Here is an 18,056-nt window from a genome sequence, read left to right on the forward strand (position 1 = left end):
AAAAAAAAAAAATCACAGATGTTTCTGTCACTATGGTGATTCATGTTGAGTTCAGAGTAAGTGAGTAGACAGTACTGGCTGGTCAAATGACTTTGGACATGTATTTAATAAATGGCAGCTTAATAAATGACATTATTAGTGTAATTAGTCTCTATTACTATGTATGTCTCAATTGCTATATTGTTAAGTGCATTCATAAAGTGATATTTGCAAGTGTATCAAAAAGGATATTCATTTATATGGAATATGCTGAATACATCTACCTTCATTTCTGACCATGGAAACTCTAGTTTCAGAAATATAAGGGGCTGCTAGAAACTTGAATGTAATCATCTTTTAGTGACATTACTGTAAAATATCTTTGTAAGTTTATTCATAAAAGTAGATGTACTTCTATATATACAAAGTGAAGGTAGACATACTGAGGGAATTACTCCCTTATGTACCTTAATGTTTGGTGTTGGTGCAAAAAGTGATTATATTTTACCTGTCTATAGTCAACATCTGGCACACACCATCTAAAGTAGTGATTTTGTCTTAGATCTTAACAGGCATGTTCATATCCAGTGTAAGCAATCCAACTAAACTTATTTATGTACTCATGAATTTTAAGAGGATTTATCAAGCTTTTAAATGGTAGACAAACTTTTCCAGTTGCCAAGAATACCAAAAAGCTGTCAAAAATGAGCTGTGAATAAAAACAGCCTTGTAATTGATCTTTGACCATTTCTGTGAATTCTTTACATATAAATGGTTCCCATAGCAGGTGATTATAGTTTCTCTCTCCTTGCTTAAGGTAGTACTCTTTTCTTTCCCCTCATTAATCCCCTTCCTGCATTACTATTGTTTACATGTGTTTTGTATTGCTATTGTTACTGTTTGCCTGCCTGCATTCCTATTATTTACTCTTTTCCCTCTTCTATACTTCTTCCATCTTTAGCAATCATTGACAGCAGTGAGGGGGAAAGCTGAGGAAGAGCCAGGTGAGAAACAGAGACAGTAAGATAAACAAGCTGTAGTGGACCCTGCATAACCTGCCTTTGTTGCTGTATGTGAGTCACTATGGAAGTTTTGAGACAGACAAAACTGTTACTGTGCACTATTTTACTTATAGGAAGCACAGTTGACAGTGTCCTTTCTGGTTCACCTGTTCAAGTTTCAACTTGGTTTGACTTATCAGTGTTGCTGGGAGGGCTTCATTTGTTTGTGTCTGTGTGTATTTTACATTTTTGATTTTTGTATCTCTCAAAACTTTCATGATGTCCCACATGTTAATTAACTCAGGAATTCAAATGGGAAGGCTATGTTATACCTATTCTTACTTAAATCTACCTCAGAATTCCAAGAGTCCCTAATTCTCCATTTTCCTAGGATCTGTGATTGCCCTCTGTACTGGTCTCAAATTTCAGCCTGATGTCCTTTTTCCATATCCCAATCTCATATTTTTATCTTCTTCAATGAGGAATTATGATCCAAAATGATTAGTAGACCTTAAGCTAATGGTGATAAATATTTAAGTAGGCATTGTCAATATTTACTTGGCTTACTTTTTTTCCCTATTTCTCATGATTCATATTCTATTTATGAATCATATTCATATTCTTTTATTTTATTAACAATTATTATTGTTATATTATTCTCATACTGCCATGTCTTATTCTATTGCTTTAATCCTTAGGGTGACTTTGCATATCTATGTGATATGATTTAGTTACTATTTAACTCTCCAAGGACTACTGTGTTAGGAGAGAGTAGGAGGGAACGGTGAATGAGAATACTCGAAGATAATATACCACATATAGCTACTTGGAAATACGTCATATCCCATAGAAAGTACCAGGATTCATAATTAAGACAGTATTTCAGAAATGGAATTTCAAAAACAAAAATTAAAAAAAAGAAATGGAATTTCAAAGGGTGTGTAGGCTACCCTTTTACTGTTTACTGTTCTATAGTGGAGACCCAAGCCAGGCATGTTTCAAACAGGAATATTCATACTTACTATTGAATAAAATTGAAATTTTCATTATCTTTTATTTGTATCTATGTGGTTTTGTGGTATAAAAACTTGTCAGGAATAGTTGGTATTTCATAGGTTTCACTGTAACAGTAAAAAGCCCTTTAGTCTAAAAAGTATAAAGTATAGTGTATTAGATGAATAATATCAGTGTCCATTTTTTGCATGTATACATTGAGTATACATGCAAGTGTGCTCTTGTTTTTCTTTTGTCAAGCTTTTGTGTTGCTAACTTCTTTTCCTATTACACTGAGAAATAATTCTGTTAATAAAAGTCATACTACATAGAACAGGGTAGTATTTTGAGTATAATAGCTATTTTGCAAATGTATTTTGCTTCCTGTTTTTTCTCTAGCCCTTTCATTGTTTCACTTTTACTGTAATTTCAGATCCTCATCTTTTCAGTCAAGTAAGCTGAAAAAATATTTTATATGACATACATGTTGTTACCATGACACAGTTTATGTACATATAGTTTATCCCCATTTAAGATATTTTCTTTTCTTTTTTTTAAAAGACAAGTCTCACTTTGTAGCCCTCAGGATGTGGTGGCATCACAGCTCACAGCAACCTCAAACTCTTGCGATTCTCTTGCCTCAGCCTCTCAAGTAGCTGGGACTACAGGCGCCTGCTACCAGGCCTCGCTATTTTTTTGTTGCAGTTGTTGTTTTACCAGGCCCAGGTGAACCTGCCAGCCTTGGTGTATGTGGCCGGCGCCCTAACCACTTAACTACCAGTGCCAAACCATAAGGTATTTTATTTTCTAAATGTGTTTTGCTTCCTGTTTTTTCTCTAGCCCTTTCATTGTTTCACTTTTAGTGTAATTTCAGATCCTTCTCATTTTAGTCAAATAACATGAAAAAATATTTTTATGCTACATACATGTTGCTACCATGACACAGTTTATGAAAATATAGTTTATCCTTATTTAAGGTATTTATTAAGATATGATGATCCTGACTGAGGTAAAACTAGGGTATACAGCACTTCCTCCATAGATTCATTATTTTTAATATTTTGTTTTCTAGATATTCTAACAATAAGTGTACAGAGATACTGATATGTATGCAAGTAAAGATTTAAAATTGCCTGTCACATAGTAGGTGTTTAGCAAATACTGATGAATGAAGTAAGTTTAATTTGGTTGATGATTGAAGGGAAGTTGTAGGAATTGTAATTAATAAGGCCAAGAAAGTCCCCTAGCACAGTTAAAATTGATAAGAGACCAAAGAACCAAATTCCATCATAGTTTTCTGTAAGGAGGAAGTATCGTTTGTGCAAGGGCTATTTGATGTAAGGTATTGTTTTAGGTTTGTTAAATTTATAATTCACTCTGCAAAAATCCTGCAAGGTAGACATTATCCTTAATTTATATATAAGGAAATTAAAATTCAAAGAAGGTGAGTATAAGTTCTGCAGGTCATAACTAGTGAATGGTCTATCCCACACTTTGGACATCAGAAGCTTATAATGTATAATTTTAATATATGTAGATTTTAGATTAATAAATAAAAGACAAAAAACTTACTTCTAAATGATTTTAAATCATTAGACATTTGAAAATCTGTGAGAGCCAGCTTACATTCTAAGCACGTTGCATAGCTTTTCTTTAGTTTATGACAGTTTTGTTTAAAGAAAATTCATCCACATATATTTTTTAATTGCAATAGCACTTTGTATAGCCAGCTTACAATTTCTTTTTCTGATAATTTGTAACAAGTCTATGTTCTAATTACCCATACATAATGTGAACAATTTCTGGATCCTGTTGCAATTATCCTTTTCTCTTAATGTTGATAAAGGAAAAAAATATTTACTTTAGCATATCAGGAAAAATAGTCATCATCATTTTCCATCCCTTTTTTTTTTTTATACCTGAGTCATTTTATAAATAGTCTTGAGAAATATAATAAAGGGATAGTGAAAAATCAGTTTATTAGAGATTGTAATAAAAATCTAAATGTGGTTCAGTGCCTGTAGCTCAGTGGCTAGGGCGCAAGCTACATACACCAGAGCTGGCAGGTTCAAATCCTGCCAAACAACCAAAAAAATAGCCAGGCATTGTGGCAGGCCCCTGTAGTCCCAGCTACTTGGGAGGGTGAGACAAGAGAATTGCTTAAGCCCAAGAGCTGGAGGTTGCTGTGAGCTAGGACACCATGGCACTCTACTGAGGGCAACATTGTCTCACAAAAAAAGAAAAATAATGATAACTAAAATATTAAAATAATTTTCTGGTTTCTACGTAAGAAAAGCATGACTATCATGTAGATATTGCTGTCCTATGCAATTCATAGTAGAACCATACTGTGTAAATCACAAGCTGAGAGAATTATCAAAGACCAAAGTAAAGTCCAGAGGATCAATGAGTAATATGTAATAGTATTTACTTTTGTCCTCAGGTGAAAAGATGCAGGAAATAAAGAAATACCTGTAGACTCCAGAGACAAAGACCTTCTATGAAAAGTTTTTTTCTAGGGAATATTGCTGGTTTTTATGGAATAAGAGCCCACACCTTTAAGACTAAGTTCAACAGGCTTTGGAGGACATTTACTGTAAGAAGGGCTGGGATTTTTGAAGGCTTGGTAAGCATTTTTTCTCTTCTTCTGTAGGGGGTATTTTGGAAAAATAGGGGGAAAAGTTAAATATATGCAATATGAGAGGGAGGGAGAGGTGAGGAAGGTAGCCCTGCTCCATGTCAGAGACAGAGAAAACCTTCAAATCTTAAAAAAAAGGGGGTATATGAATAGGGAGCAAGAGTAGAGGAAAGTGTGGAGAATATAGGAACTTGATTTATCTCTGTCCTTTGAAGGAAGAGGTGGGAGGCATAATGAACTCAAGTCAATTGACTCAATCCCAAGTATGGTTCATTAGTTGCTTCAGGGTTGGGTGAGTGGGTTAGCCCATCTAAAACTAATCTAGAATTAAAATTTTAGAAGAAGCTAAAGTCTACTTGGTTGCTATCCTCCCTCTGGATTTTGGAGAAGAGTCAGTGCTATCAGCAAACATCTGTTTAAACATATGGAATAGCTGCATTTTGGAGGGCAAAACAGTGTTACTTTAGGACTTTAGGGGTATGAAGCAAATTATGTATAAATTTATTTGCCTTTAATTTTTGAGTAATTTTCTACTCAAAATTATGGAGGAGTAAGCTCCTGTACATAATATAAACTCTAGAAAAACTACAAAAATTTATTACTTGAGGGCTTTGGAGAGTGAACTAAAAAAAAGGCAGCTTTTGGAGGGCACCAAAACTGGGAGGAAGTGGCACTCTGGGAGGCCAAGGCAGGAGGATCACTTGAGCTCAGATGTTAGAGACCAGCCTGAGCAAAAGTGAGACCTTTCTCTACTAAAAATAGAAAAATTAGGCAAGCATTTTGCCGAGTGCCTATAGGCCCAGCTACTCAGGAGGCTGAGGCAGGTCCTTTTGGTATTGATTTTCTAGTTTTCCTGAAGTGTGGTTTGAGAAGATACTTGATATGATTTTCATATTTTAAAAATTGATTTAAGACTTATTTTATGTCCTTACAGATGATCTAACTTAGAGAATATTCCTTGTGCTGATGAAAAAATATATATTCTGCAGTTGTTGGATCAAATGTTATGTAAAAGACTGTTAGGTCCATTTAGTCTAAATTCCAATTTAAGTCTAGTATTTCTTTGTCAATTTTCTCTTTCATTGTCCTGTCTGGTGCTGTGAATAGGGTCTTGAAGTCCCCCACTATTATTGTATTGTTGTTGGTCTCTTTCTTTAGGTCTAGTAATTTTTGTTTTATGAATCTGGGTGCTTGAGTGTAGACTGGTTATATGTTTAGGTTTGTTATATCCTTTTGTGGAATTGACCTATTTTTATTTATATAATAAGTTTCTTTGTCTTTTTTTAACTTTTACTTAAAGGCTGTTTTATGTGGTATAAGCATATTACTCCTGTTCACTTCTTGTGCCCATTTGCCTGGAATGTCTTTTCCACCCCTTTACCTTTAGTCTATAAGCATATTTACTGGTAAGGTGAGTTTTTTATAAGTAGCATATTGTTGGTACATTTTTTTTAATCCATTCTGTTTATATGGGACATTTAATCTATTTTACTCTTCCTCCTTTGTGTAATATTATATGAGACCTATGAGTTATATATGTTCATGTGTTTTTATGATGGTGAATATCAACCTTTCATTTCCATGTTTAGAACTCTTTTGAGCATTTCTTGGAGGGCAATTTTAGTGATGACGAATTCCTGCAGCATTTGATTGTCCAGGAAAAGCTTTATTGCTTATCCCGGAAGAAATCAGCTATAGGGTTAGTATTAGCATTTATACTTGATCTTTGTTAATGCAGAGATGTGCTCTGATGTCCCAGATGGTGTCTTGGGCTCTGAAGCACTGAAGAGCCTGGGTTCTGCCTTTTGTGTTTGAGCAGGTGGTAAAACTTGGTGGATATGGACCAGAGAAGCCTGCGCTCAGGACTCCCAGTGGTGGATGCAGCCACCAGGCCTGATAGAGCTGGTGGGGAAATCTTCAGGCATTGGCAAAATATTTAGATGATGTTCACTTATTGTTGCACTGAGATCTGCGTATAGGAGGGAGAGGTGGCCATTTCCATGAACTCATTAGGCAATAATGTGGTCTGCTTTCCTCTCATACCTCTATCCCAATGTTTGGGATATTCAGTTAGGTTAGACACTACAGTTTGTTTATAGGTTTCAGTGGAACCCAGAGCCTTAGATGACATCATCCCAGTAGCTCAACACTAAACCTCCATGGTAGTTGGCAGTGGCTATAGTTCAAAGTCTCTACCCATAATTCTAAACACAGCTCTTGGGCTGTCCTGCTCTATGCAACTGCAGTGCTGCAGCTGTATACAGAAAAGGTTTGGGAATCCCTTGCACAAGCACGGGCCTGGAGATCACATTGCCATTGGGGTTGTAGTCACCCTCACAGCCCCAGATAGGTTACCCTCCAGCAGACCTGCCTCAGCCTTCTGGGCAGCAATAGTTGCTGTGCCTGCAAAGAAGCGTGGGAAAGGAGTAGTCTCAACTCGGGAGCCTGGGTGAGCACAGAAGCTGTTTGGACAGTAGGAGGGGATTTTATTCCTTGCTTGCAGAGCTCCTCACAGAGTTTGTGCCTTTGCTGGAAGCAGAGTCACTTTTTGTAACCCCAAGCTTGAACTTCTAGTGCTCTGGAGAGCATGTGTTTTAGTTTCTTCTGACCCAGGGGTCACCTTTTTTAATGTGTTGCACTCTCTTTCTCCTAGGGGTAGCATTCACTGAGGCCTAGATTACTGGATGCCCTGTAGCATTTTGCATCCAGCTAGCACTATGCTACTGCAGTCCTCCAAGCAGGTACTAGGGAATGTCAGTGAGAGCTCTCAGAACATGGAGATACAAGAGCTGAGGTTCCCAGAACAGGATATAGTCCCCCATGGCTGATCTCTAACAACGGCTCCCTGCCATAGCCACTACAGTCTGAGGGTAGGGTAAGTGACCCAGCATGCGCTTGCAGCCCCAAATCACTGCCTACACTAGTGTCAGGGTTTGTGAGGGCAGAGGAACTTTTCCACAGTTCAGATCTTGGCCGTCTGCAGCAGGTATGAGGGCAGCCAAATCATTCCTACTTCCCTGTCCCTGGAATACTAAGTCCCTCCAAGCGTCTAGCCCATCTCAACTGAGTTGGCCTCTTGCTTCCTTTTTCTGTGCCTCAGATTTTTCTGCCCATGAGTTCTCTGTTGGGTTCTAGTATTTTCTCCTTTATATTTGATTTGAGATAGTAATTTTGGCTTTTCTTTCTAGAGAGAATTGGCATCTGATATTTCTAGTGAACAAATGTGCTTTATATTTTTGCCTTTATTCAAATGGATAATGATTTTTAGTATAGAGATATTTATAGCAATGCCATTCAAAATGTAGTCTGTGGACCAGTGCTTACCTATATGAGATAACTATAAAACTTCAGAATAAGCTATAAATTTATTTTCTCACAGTTTCTGAGTATCAAGGATCTGGGTACAGCTTAGCTACATGCCTCTCACTCATGAAGTTGCTGTTGTCTAGGAGGTTACTGTCTTAACTGAAGTTTTGGCCAGAGGAGAATCTACTTCCTTGCTCACTTACATGACCTCTTCACAGGGTTGCCTCAGATTGCAGCTGGCTTCCCCAGAATGAGTAATTCAAATGAAAATAAGAGCATCCAAGATAGAAGTCATGTTCTTTTATAACTCATTTTTGGATGTCACAGTCCACCACTCCTGTTTCTGCTGTTTTCCATTTGTTAGAAGCAGGTCACTTACTTAGACATTATGGTATTATTTTATTATATCTTTTTCTTGCTTTTCCTAGCAACAGTGAAGTATTACTGAAAGCAATTATTTTGGTGGTATTAGGAAAGGTATTTTTCATTTGTAATTCAAATTTTCTTAGGGTACTTTGTAGTATAGAAATAAATACTTTATAAGCTATAAGTTACTGTCAACATTTGAGGAATTTTTATAATGTTATACCATGTGTACATTTAATAACAGTATCAAAATTAGCCTTAAACAATTTAGTGGCCTTGGGCAAGAGTTTTTGTCAAAAATATTAATTTAGGATGTTTTGCAAATATGCTGATCCCATTATGATATAAAATTCTAATCTGCTCTGGGAGGACAAGGTGGGTAGATTGTCTGAGCTCATAAGTTCAAGACCAACCAGAGCTAGAGTGAGACCCCATTTCTAAAATAGCCAGGCGTTGTGGCGGGTACCTGTAGTCCCAAATACTTGAGAAGCTGAGGCAAGAGAATCACTTGAGCCCAAGAGTTTGAGGTTGCTGTGAGCTATGATAGCACGGCACTCTACCAGGACTCTGTCTCAAAAAAACTCTAATCTGATAAATTTAAGCTTTTGCCTTTTACAAAAGACATGCATATTTTGACCTTTTAGAAATTATGGTCACGTAGTTAGAACCAATAAGGGAAGAGATTGTTCTGTGGTTTTTAAGGCTTTATCATTGACATTATCCTAAAATTTAAATCAAAGTATTTTGGTTTACCTTAAATTAATGAATATAATATTAAAGTAACCATGTCTAGGCAAGGTATATAAATTTCAAAATTAATTAATTAATTTTAACATTAATTCAATTAATATTGAATTTGATGTCATGATGCTTAACTGTACAAATGCATTATCATAATGTATTTGGCATGAATTAGTTAAAAATCACATATATGACTGTCAAGACTAGGGTTTTTCAACCTTTTTTATCTCATAGCACACTTGAACCTATAGTAAAACTTCCGCAGCACACTTAAATTATGTTGATCAAAAAAAAGATTAGGCCCCCGAGGACTGTTTGACCTACACATCCCCCGTGTGGCTGTTGGCACTCACCTGCCACCACCAGGCACCTGAGCCGTGCATGCCAAGGACTGTTTGACCCATGCGTCCCCCTAGGCTGCCGTTTCTTGGCCGCAGCCCCCTGAGCACCCAAGCGGGGTGCCCAAGGACTATTTGATCCACAAGTCCCCACACAGCTGCCACGCTTCGCTGCCCCCAGGCACATGAATGCCAAGCACTGTTTGACCCACGTGGCTGCTGCCCCTGGGCACCTGAGCGGTGCTTGCCAAGGACTGCTTGACCCACACGTCCTCTGCGAGCAGCTACTGCTGCTTGGCCGCTACCCCCAGCACGTGAGCAGGGTGCCCCAGGACTAATCAACCCATGCATTCCTGGCACCCCAGGCCCTGCGGCCCAAGAACTGTGAGATGACATTCAGTTGAGAGGGAACCACACAGGTGTGGTAGTACTCGAAGGTGAAGAGCAACAGCCACAGCAGCTAGAACAACAAGGCTCACACCCCTGACACTTTTCTGGATAGACATGCCCTATCTCTCCTGGCAACCAGAGGAAACTGGCATCTTCTCCAGTGGCAGCTACAGGCTGAAGGGTTTTGGGATGGTCTCCAAATGGTGCAAATTCACCAAGAGGTGGAATCAGCGGAAAAACTCTGGTAACCAGAATAACCAGAGTAGATAAAGTCCCCCAAGGAAGGATGGGACAGAAGCAATTGAAGATCTCATCCACAAACAGATGGCTGAGATGACAGAAATCGAGTTCAGAATCTGGATAGCAAATAACATTAATAGATTGGAGGAAAGGAGGGAATTAGAATTTCAAGAAGTTATTCAAAAGATATCTCAAGAAATTATTGAAAAGATGTCTCAAGAATTCAACAGTTTCAAAGATAAAATGACCAAAGATTTTGAAACATTGAGGCAAGAGTTTACAGCCCTCAAAGATCTGAAAAATATGGTAGAATACCTCAGTAACAGAATGGAACAGGCAGAAGAAAGGATCTCTGACATTGATGACAAAGCTTTTGAATGAGCCCAAGAGCTCAAAGATGAAAAGAAATGGAGAGCAAAAACAGATCTTTCTTGCAGAGAGCTCTGGGATAATTCAAAGAAAACTAATATTTGTCTTATAGGAATCCCTGAAGGCAACAAAGTTGCTTCACAAAACACAGAGGCTCTTTATGAAATTATGAAAGAGAACTTTCCAGACATGCCAAGAGATTCTGAAATTCAGATAGCAAGATAGTTTCAGAACCCCAACACGACTCAACGCGGACAAGACATCCCCCAGGCACATCATAATTAACTTCATTAAAGTTAGTATGAAAGAGAAATTCTGAAAGCAGTTAGATGTAAGAAAACCATAACCTACAAGGGGAAGAGTATTAGGATGACTGCAGATCTCTCTGCTGAAACCTTTCAGGCTAGAAGAGGATGGTCATCAACTTTTAATCTCCTGAAACAAAATAACATTCAACCCAGGATCCTATATCCAGCTAAACTGAGTTTCATCTATGACGGAGAAATTAAACACTTTAATGACATTTACATGTGAAAGAAATTTGCAATAACTAAACCAGCTCTCCAGGAAATTCTCAAACCTATCCTCCATAACAACCAGTGCAATCCTCTACCACAAAAGTAAACTCACTCAGAAACTTTTGATCAAATTTCAACTTCCACAGTGGCAGAAGAATTAAAAATGTCTACTGGACTCTTAAGCACCTTGATGTCCAAAATTTCCCCAGGCTTATCAATAATTTCAATCAATGTGAATGGCTTAAATTGTCCTCTAAAGAGGCACAGATTGGCTGACTGGATACAGAAACTCAGACTGGGCATCTGCTGTATTCAAGAATCACATCTTATTTTAAAGGGTAAATACAGACTCAGGGTGAAGGGATGGTCATCTATATTCTAAGCAAATGGAAAGCAGAAAAAAGCAGGTGTTACAGTTTTATTCACAGATACAATAGGGTTTGAACCGCCAAAAATAAGCAAGGATGAGGATGGCCATTTTATATTTGTTAAGGATAATATTCAATATGACGAGATCTCAATTACCAATATCTATGCACCCAACCAGAATGCACCTCAGTTTATAAAAGATACTCTAATGGGCATGAGCAACTGGATCTCTGCCAGCTCCATCATAGTAGGAGATTTTAACACTCCTTTGGCAGTGTTGGGCAGATCCTCCAAAAAGAAGCTGAGCAAAGAAATCTTAGATTTAAATTTAACTATTCAACTTTTGGACCTAACGGACATCTACAGAACATTTCATCCTAACAAAACTGAATACACATTTTTCTCATCAGTCCCAGGAACATACTCCAAAATTGATCACATCTTAGGTCATAAGTCTAATCTTAGTAAATTTAAAAGAATAGAAATTATTCCATGCATCTTCTCAGACCATCATGGAATAAAAGTTGAACTCAGGAACAACAGAAATTTGCAGTCTCATACAAAAACATGGAAGCTAAATAACCTTATGCTGAATGATAGATGGGTCAGAGATGAGATAAAGAAGGAAATTACCAAATTTTTAGAACAAAACAATAATGACATGAGTTATCAGAACCTCTGGGATACTGCAAAGGCAGTCCTAAGAGGGAAATTTATAGCATTGCAAGCCTTCCTCAAGAGAACTGAAAGAGAGGAAGTTAACAACTTACTGGGACATCTCTAGCAACTGGAAAAGGAAGAACATTCCAATCCCAAATCTAGCAGAAGAAAAGAAATAACCAAAATTAGAGCAGAATTAAATGAAATTGAGAACAAAAGAATTATACAACAGATCAATAAATCAAAAAGTTGGTTTTTTGAAAAGATCAATAAAATAGATAAACCTTTGGCCAACCTACCCAAGAAAAAAAAGAGTAAAATCTCTAATCTCATCAATCAAAAACAGTAATGATGAAATAACAACAGACCCCTTAGAAAACTAAAAAATCCTTGATGAATATTACAAGAAACTTTATTCCCAGAAATATGAAAATCTGAAGGAAATTGACAATAAGATTTTTGTCCAGTTTATACTTTTTCACTAGTTCAAACATTGTTACTGTGTTTTCTCTTTTACTTCTTTCCTTGCAGAGCAGTAATTTTTCTCTGAAAGCATTAATTTTATCTGTAGATGTGAGAATATTTTTATGGTTTTCCTGCATACTCTTATTAAGAGTATTCAAACACTGAAATAAATCTGTAAGAAATGCAACTTTATCACAAAGTAAATTGCCTAATTTAGAACGTTGCATTTTTTAAAAGGTTGATACTTCTCCTTTTAGTTCATAAAATCTTGATGGAGCTCTTCCTTGAGATAACCGTCTCATTCCTGTATGGAATAAGAGCTGCTGCATATGAAAAGCACCCATTGAGTAACATAATTCTGCCAATCATCTTGATTACAACGGCCTGCTTTTTATATAATTAGTAATGTTAATAGTGTTTTCTAGGATCTTTTGTAATTCAGGCACTAATGATTTTGATGCTAGCACTTTCTGTGTCAAAAACTGTATAAAAATAATTTTTGGATTTTTTTTTCTGCAAGTGTAACAATTCCTCTGGACATAGTCAGGGCTCCATGCAAATATTTACACAGGCATCCCAAGGCAAGTTATTAAAATTAAACTAGTTGCCAATCACATCAAAAATATCTTGGCCCTTTGTGGTTGTTTGGAGTGGTCAACAAAATAAAAACTGTTCTATGATTTCTTCTTTACAGACAAATGTACTGAATGCTAAAAGTAGATTACTTGAAATTCTATATTTTAAGATAAATCCTTAACTTGAAATTCTATATTCTATACTAAATCCTATACTATTCTATAATTACTTGAAATTCTATATTTTGAGATAAATCCTTAACATGCCAAGAAATTGTATTATCTGAAACTGGAATTGTTAAAATTTCCTTTTCATATTCTTCTCCAAATATCATTTTTACCACTGCACAACAGATTCTGCAGTTGTATGCGATTTCGTTTTTCTAGCTCTAATTTCTGTGACTGCATAACTCACTTCTTGAGCTTTATCTAATATTGTTGCATATTTGGTCCATATTTTTGCTTGTTTAGTATTACTTAGTGCAAGTTGTTTGAAATAGTCCACTGGCTTTTTGGACAAGTGGGAATGTCTGGATTGTAAATGTCTCTTTAATATGCTGTGAACCATAGTTTCATTTGCTAATGTAACACCACAAATTATACATGTGGAACATGGTGGATTTCCTTTACTACATATGAAACTGAATGATAAATAATTTTCATTATATCGACAACTGTTTTTAATTTAGTTGCCAGTGTCGTGGATGCGCTAGCATTGTCTTTCTAATTTTTTATTAAGAACTTGTCCATTTTAGCTGAATGCTATATAATAAAAATAAAAAATGCCAAATCAAAAATAATAAAAATAAGTAAACAACTCACACTTTTTAAAAAGAAATACAGGTATTAATTAAACAAACACACTTAGAAAATTTTCAAAGCTAGGATTTGCAAGATAATTTTGTCCAATACCTCACTCCCTGTTTCAAATCTAGACAGAACTGTGTGATATGTTCAGTATAAGCTACAGCTCCTTACTATACTTGAGGCACTCATATATTGTTGTTCACTAGCAAATGCTTGTCAAATCAATCTATGAACATGTTGGAAAACCTTATTTTTCAAGGCTATACCCTACCCACTTTAGAAATAAGCCAGTGTTTATTTATTATAACAATAAACAATAAACCACAAATTGTTTATTTATTATAACAATGATATACTCATATAATCAAATTAAAGAGGTTTTGATATGTATGCTTACTGTGCTTTGAACTTCTTTCAAAAATAATTAATGATCTTTAAGAATTTTTGCAGAATCCCTAAGATCCTTTCACAGCACACCAGTGTACTGGGCACCAGTTGGAAATCACTGGGCTAGAATGTGTGCAGAAATATTTTATCTTAATGAACCTTGACAAGTAAATTCAGTTTTATGGGGTGGATGCCATTCGTTCTTCTGTTCTTTCTTATTTCCCTAAAGTTAGGTGGCATTTGGTGTGTGTGCTTGAGGGAAGTGGTATTTTTTTACTTGTCATTTATTTAGTAATGAAGATTTTCATTGGTGTTCTATGATTTCTCGATTGATTTACATGTTAGTATTTGCACCCAAGACTATAGGCTTGGTCACATCTTAGACAAATAATTAAGAATGAAAGCGAGAGGAGAGAAATCCACATTTGTTGCATGGTTACTATGTGTTAAGTATGGTAGTGACTGTTAACGTATTTATAACGTATATTCGGATCTCAACAACCTTGGAAATTAAGTTTTACAGACCAGAATACCAAGATTTATAGACCTTGAAATCACATAAATTGCCTTAGAAGACAAAGATAAAAGTTAGCTAAGTTTCAGAGTTTAATAATTCTAGATATATCTGGCTTCAAAGTCCTCCTTGCATTATATCATAATGCTTCTTGGAGCCAAGCTTTTTTTATTAAGTCTTCTTAAAATAAGCAGGTAGTATATTTAGAGCTCATTAACAAAAAATAGGTATCAGTAATTCTGGACTGCTTTTCCTTTTATGAATTAATAGTGCCCATTATGCTAACACAAATCATCTATTGTGTAACAAGTGACAGTTTAATGAATTAACTCAGTGTTTTGCAGTGTTTTTAAATTTATGCTCCTTTTTATAAACCTCCCTTTAATGTTAATCGAAACTTCAAAATAAATTAAATATCACTAAAAACAAATCATTATTAACTCTCCTACCCTCAAGTTATAGTCTCCCTGAGGAGAGAAGTGAGATCATTTTATCAATTGAGAATAATTATTTTCACTAATATAGTGTACATCTCAGATGCTATTGTTAATTATCAGATACTTTTGTTTATTTGTTTAAATGCATTTTCATAATACAGTATTAATAGTTTCTAAATAGATTGTTAATATTTTAAAAGCAGAGCCCTCTTTAACAGTTTGATCATCTTTTTTTTTTTTTTTAGGTCAGGTTATTATGGGTTTGGGATATTTTTGTCAATTTATTGGGATTGGGGAAGGTATGTGGGTATGTTTTGGAATCTTACTTTAATCACTCCTAGATCACAACTTCTTCCTGATGATTTTCCCCACTTTTGGCAAGTTCTGAAGTAGTAGTGGTTTTTGGATATTCAATGTTTTGGTTTCTAGTTTTCAAGCATGCATGTATGGTTAGGAAGAAAACAATAATAATTTTCAGAGCCTTATTTCTTGGCAACCCATCTTTTTTTTTTTTTTTTTTGAGACAGAGCTTCAAGTTGTCCCCCTGGGTAGAGTGCTATGGCATCACAGCTCACAGGAACCTCCAACTCCTGGGCTCAAGTGAGTCTCCTGCCTCAGCCTCCCAAGTAGCTGGCACCACAGGCGCCCGCCACAATGCCTGGCTATTTTTTGGTTGCAGCCATCATTGCTTTTGGTGGCCCAGGCTGGATTTGAACCTGCCACCTTAGGTGTATGTGGCTGGCGCCTTAGCCACTTGAGCCACAGGCGCCGAGCCTCGGAACCCATCTTTTAAAATCCATCAGTGGTAAACAACTATTAACTGAAAACTATTAGCACAGAATTGGAGTTGGTAAGAATTCCAATAGATAGCAATATTTACAGATATATCTAAGGAATTTGGAGAATCAAAGAAATGACGGTTTCTATGAACTTTCTCTTTTTTGTGGGTTACTCATTTATTCTTTTAGATTAGTGATAAAATACAGATGAAGACATTTTAGGAAATTTGCACAAAGATATAAGAAAAAGATTGATGTTTTATCTAAGATAATATTTCAAAAGGATTATGTTGCTAAAGTGTTTTAAATCCCTATTATAGATTTTTAGAATGGTAAGAAAACTAAGAAAGTAGCAATGGACCAAGAAACTAATATCAAATATTAAAAACTTTAAGATTAAAAAGGGCAAACAGTGGGACGATGCCTGTGGCTCAAAGGAGTAAGGCGTGGGCCCTATATCCCGGAGGTGGCGGGTTCAAACCCAGCCCCAGCCAAAAAAAAAAAAAAAGGCAAACAGTGATGCCAAGGTGGGAGGGTCCCTGAAGGCCAGGAGGTGGAGGCCAGTCTGAGCAGCAAACTACATGTAGTGAGACCTTGTCTCTAAATAGATCATACAAACAAAGAAACAAATATCAAGGCTAGCACTCAGAAGAAACTTTGGAACAGTTTAGTAAAGGGAGCAACTGAAAAGATCCTATTTCAAAGAAAGGAAAATAATATGTGTTTATACAACTCTTTCTGATTGTATTAGATGTTTTACTTCCAATAATATAGGATGTAGTATAGTGATAAATAGTATTACATCTAAATTTCTCATTTGTAGCATAAACTTACTGTACTATCCTGGCTTCTGTTACAGTTTATGTTAAAATGATCAGGTGCAGTAATTCAAGCCTGTAATCCTGACACATTGGGATGCTAAGAAAGGAGGATTGCTTTAGGCCAAGAATTCAAGACCAGCCTGAGCAACAGCAAGACCCCCATTTCTGCAAAAATTTTTTTAAATAAGAAGGTAAATTCTCAGATTACAGAATTTCAAAAATATAGTTCCAAAAAAGATACTATAGGAGAAGCTTTTTCTCCTTTTTTTAAAGACATAGATAGTATCAACTATCCCTTAAGACTTATGCACTTTACTGTAACAAAATTAGTCTGTTCAGCATCACTTTATTTTTTTTATTTTTTATTTTTTTTTTGAGACAGAGCCTCAAGCTGTCCCCCTGGGTAGAGTGCCGTGGCATCTCGGCTCACAGCAACCTCCAACTCCTGGGCTCAAGCGAGTCTCCTGCCTCCGCCTCCCAAGTAGCTGGGACCACAGGCGCCCGCCACGACGCCCGGCTATTTTTTGGTTGCAGCCATCATTGTTGTTTGGCGGGTCCGGGCTGGGGATTCGAACCCGCCACCCTAGGTGTACATGGCTGGCGCCTTAGCTGGTTGAGCTATAGGCGCTGAGCCAGCATCACTTTATATACATAGATATTTTTGCCAACATGATTTAGTACCCAAAGAACAAACCTCCTAGACTACCTCCTTCGTTTTAATAAGTCAGCATCCCCAGAAATAATCAACTCTATAAAATATAAACTTAAATTTTCACAGTTATCGAATGTCCTGTGTTTATTTCTGAAATAAAGTTTTCATTGTTAAACAACTGGAAGGCTGTTACAAAATATACAACTCATAAACTGGGCTTGGGAAATTTACCTTTGAATTGACACTTTAGTTATGTGTTTTTGTGAGAATATTCTTTATTCTATACTAAAGACAAAGATAATTTCAAGCTATTGTTCTATTAGAGTGAATTTAATATGTATATATTGGTAGGATGAGATAAAGTGTAGGTTTTTCTGACTACTTTCAATCCTGTTCTTCCTTGAAATCAATTAAATGAATAGAAAAATGAAGAAAGAAAAAGGCAGTAAAAGAGAATATATGCATGATCTCACAGATTAGGCCTTGCGTCTCTGGTGAAAACTTGAGTTTTCTTTCAGCATACTCGTGGTTTAGGATCTGTGGGGTTTTATTATTTCTGTTATTTCTCTCCATACATATAAATAAGAAAATTTGCATATCCAGTTTTGAAATATTTTTCATCTTATTTTGCAAAGATATTAAAAGTTAAAGCTAAAAACACAAAGTTGTACCTGTGCTTTCCATTCATGTCATGAAAATTGTAGGAATGTG

At 36.2% G+C, this 18,056-nt stretch overlaps 1 protein-coding gene across 2 annotated transcripts in view; it reads left to right on the forward strand.

Annotated features, from left to right (window-relative positions):
* POLK (DNA polymerase kappa) overlaps positions 1 to 18,056 on the forward strand; it is a 70,367-nt gene that overhangs the window by 8,418 nt on the left and 43,893 nt on the right. The window contains exon 1 of one of the 2 annotated variants that reach the window (XM_023510942.1): positions 4,422 to 4,599. The exons of the other annotated variant lie outside the window; for it this stretch is intronic. The gene's annotated coding sequence lies outside the window, so the exon portion shown is untranslated. Of the gene's footprint in view, positions 1 to 4,421; positions 4,600 to 18,056 lie in introns of those variants that run through there. 2 annotated transcript variants of the gene reach the window in all.

This window comes from Otolemur garnettii, unplaced genomic scaffold (assembly GCF_000181295.1).
Source record: "Otolemur garnettii isolate 467f Iridium unplaced genomic scaffold, OtoGar3 scaffold00017, whole genome shotgun sequence".
NCBI lineage: Eukaryota > Metazoa > Chordata > Mammalia > Primates > Galagidae > Otolemur > Otolemur garnettii.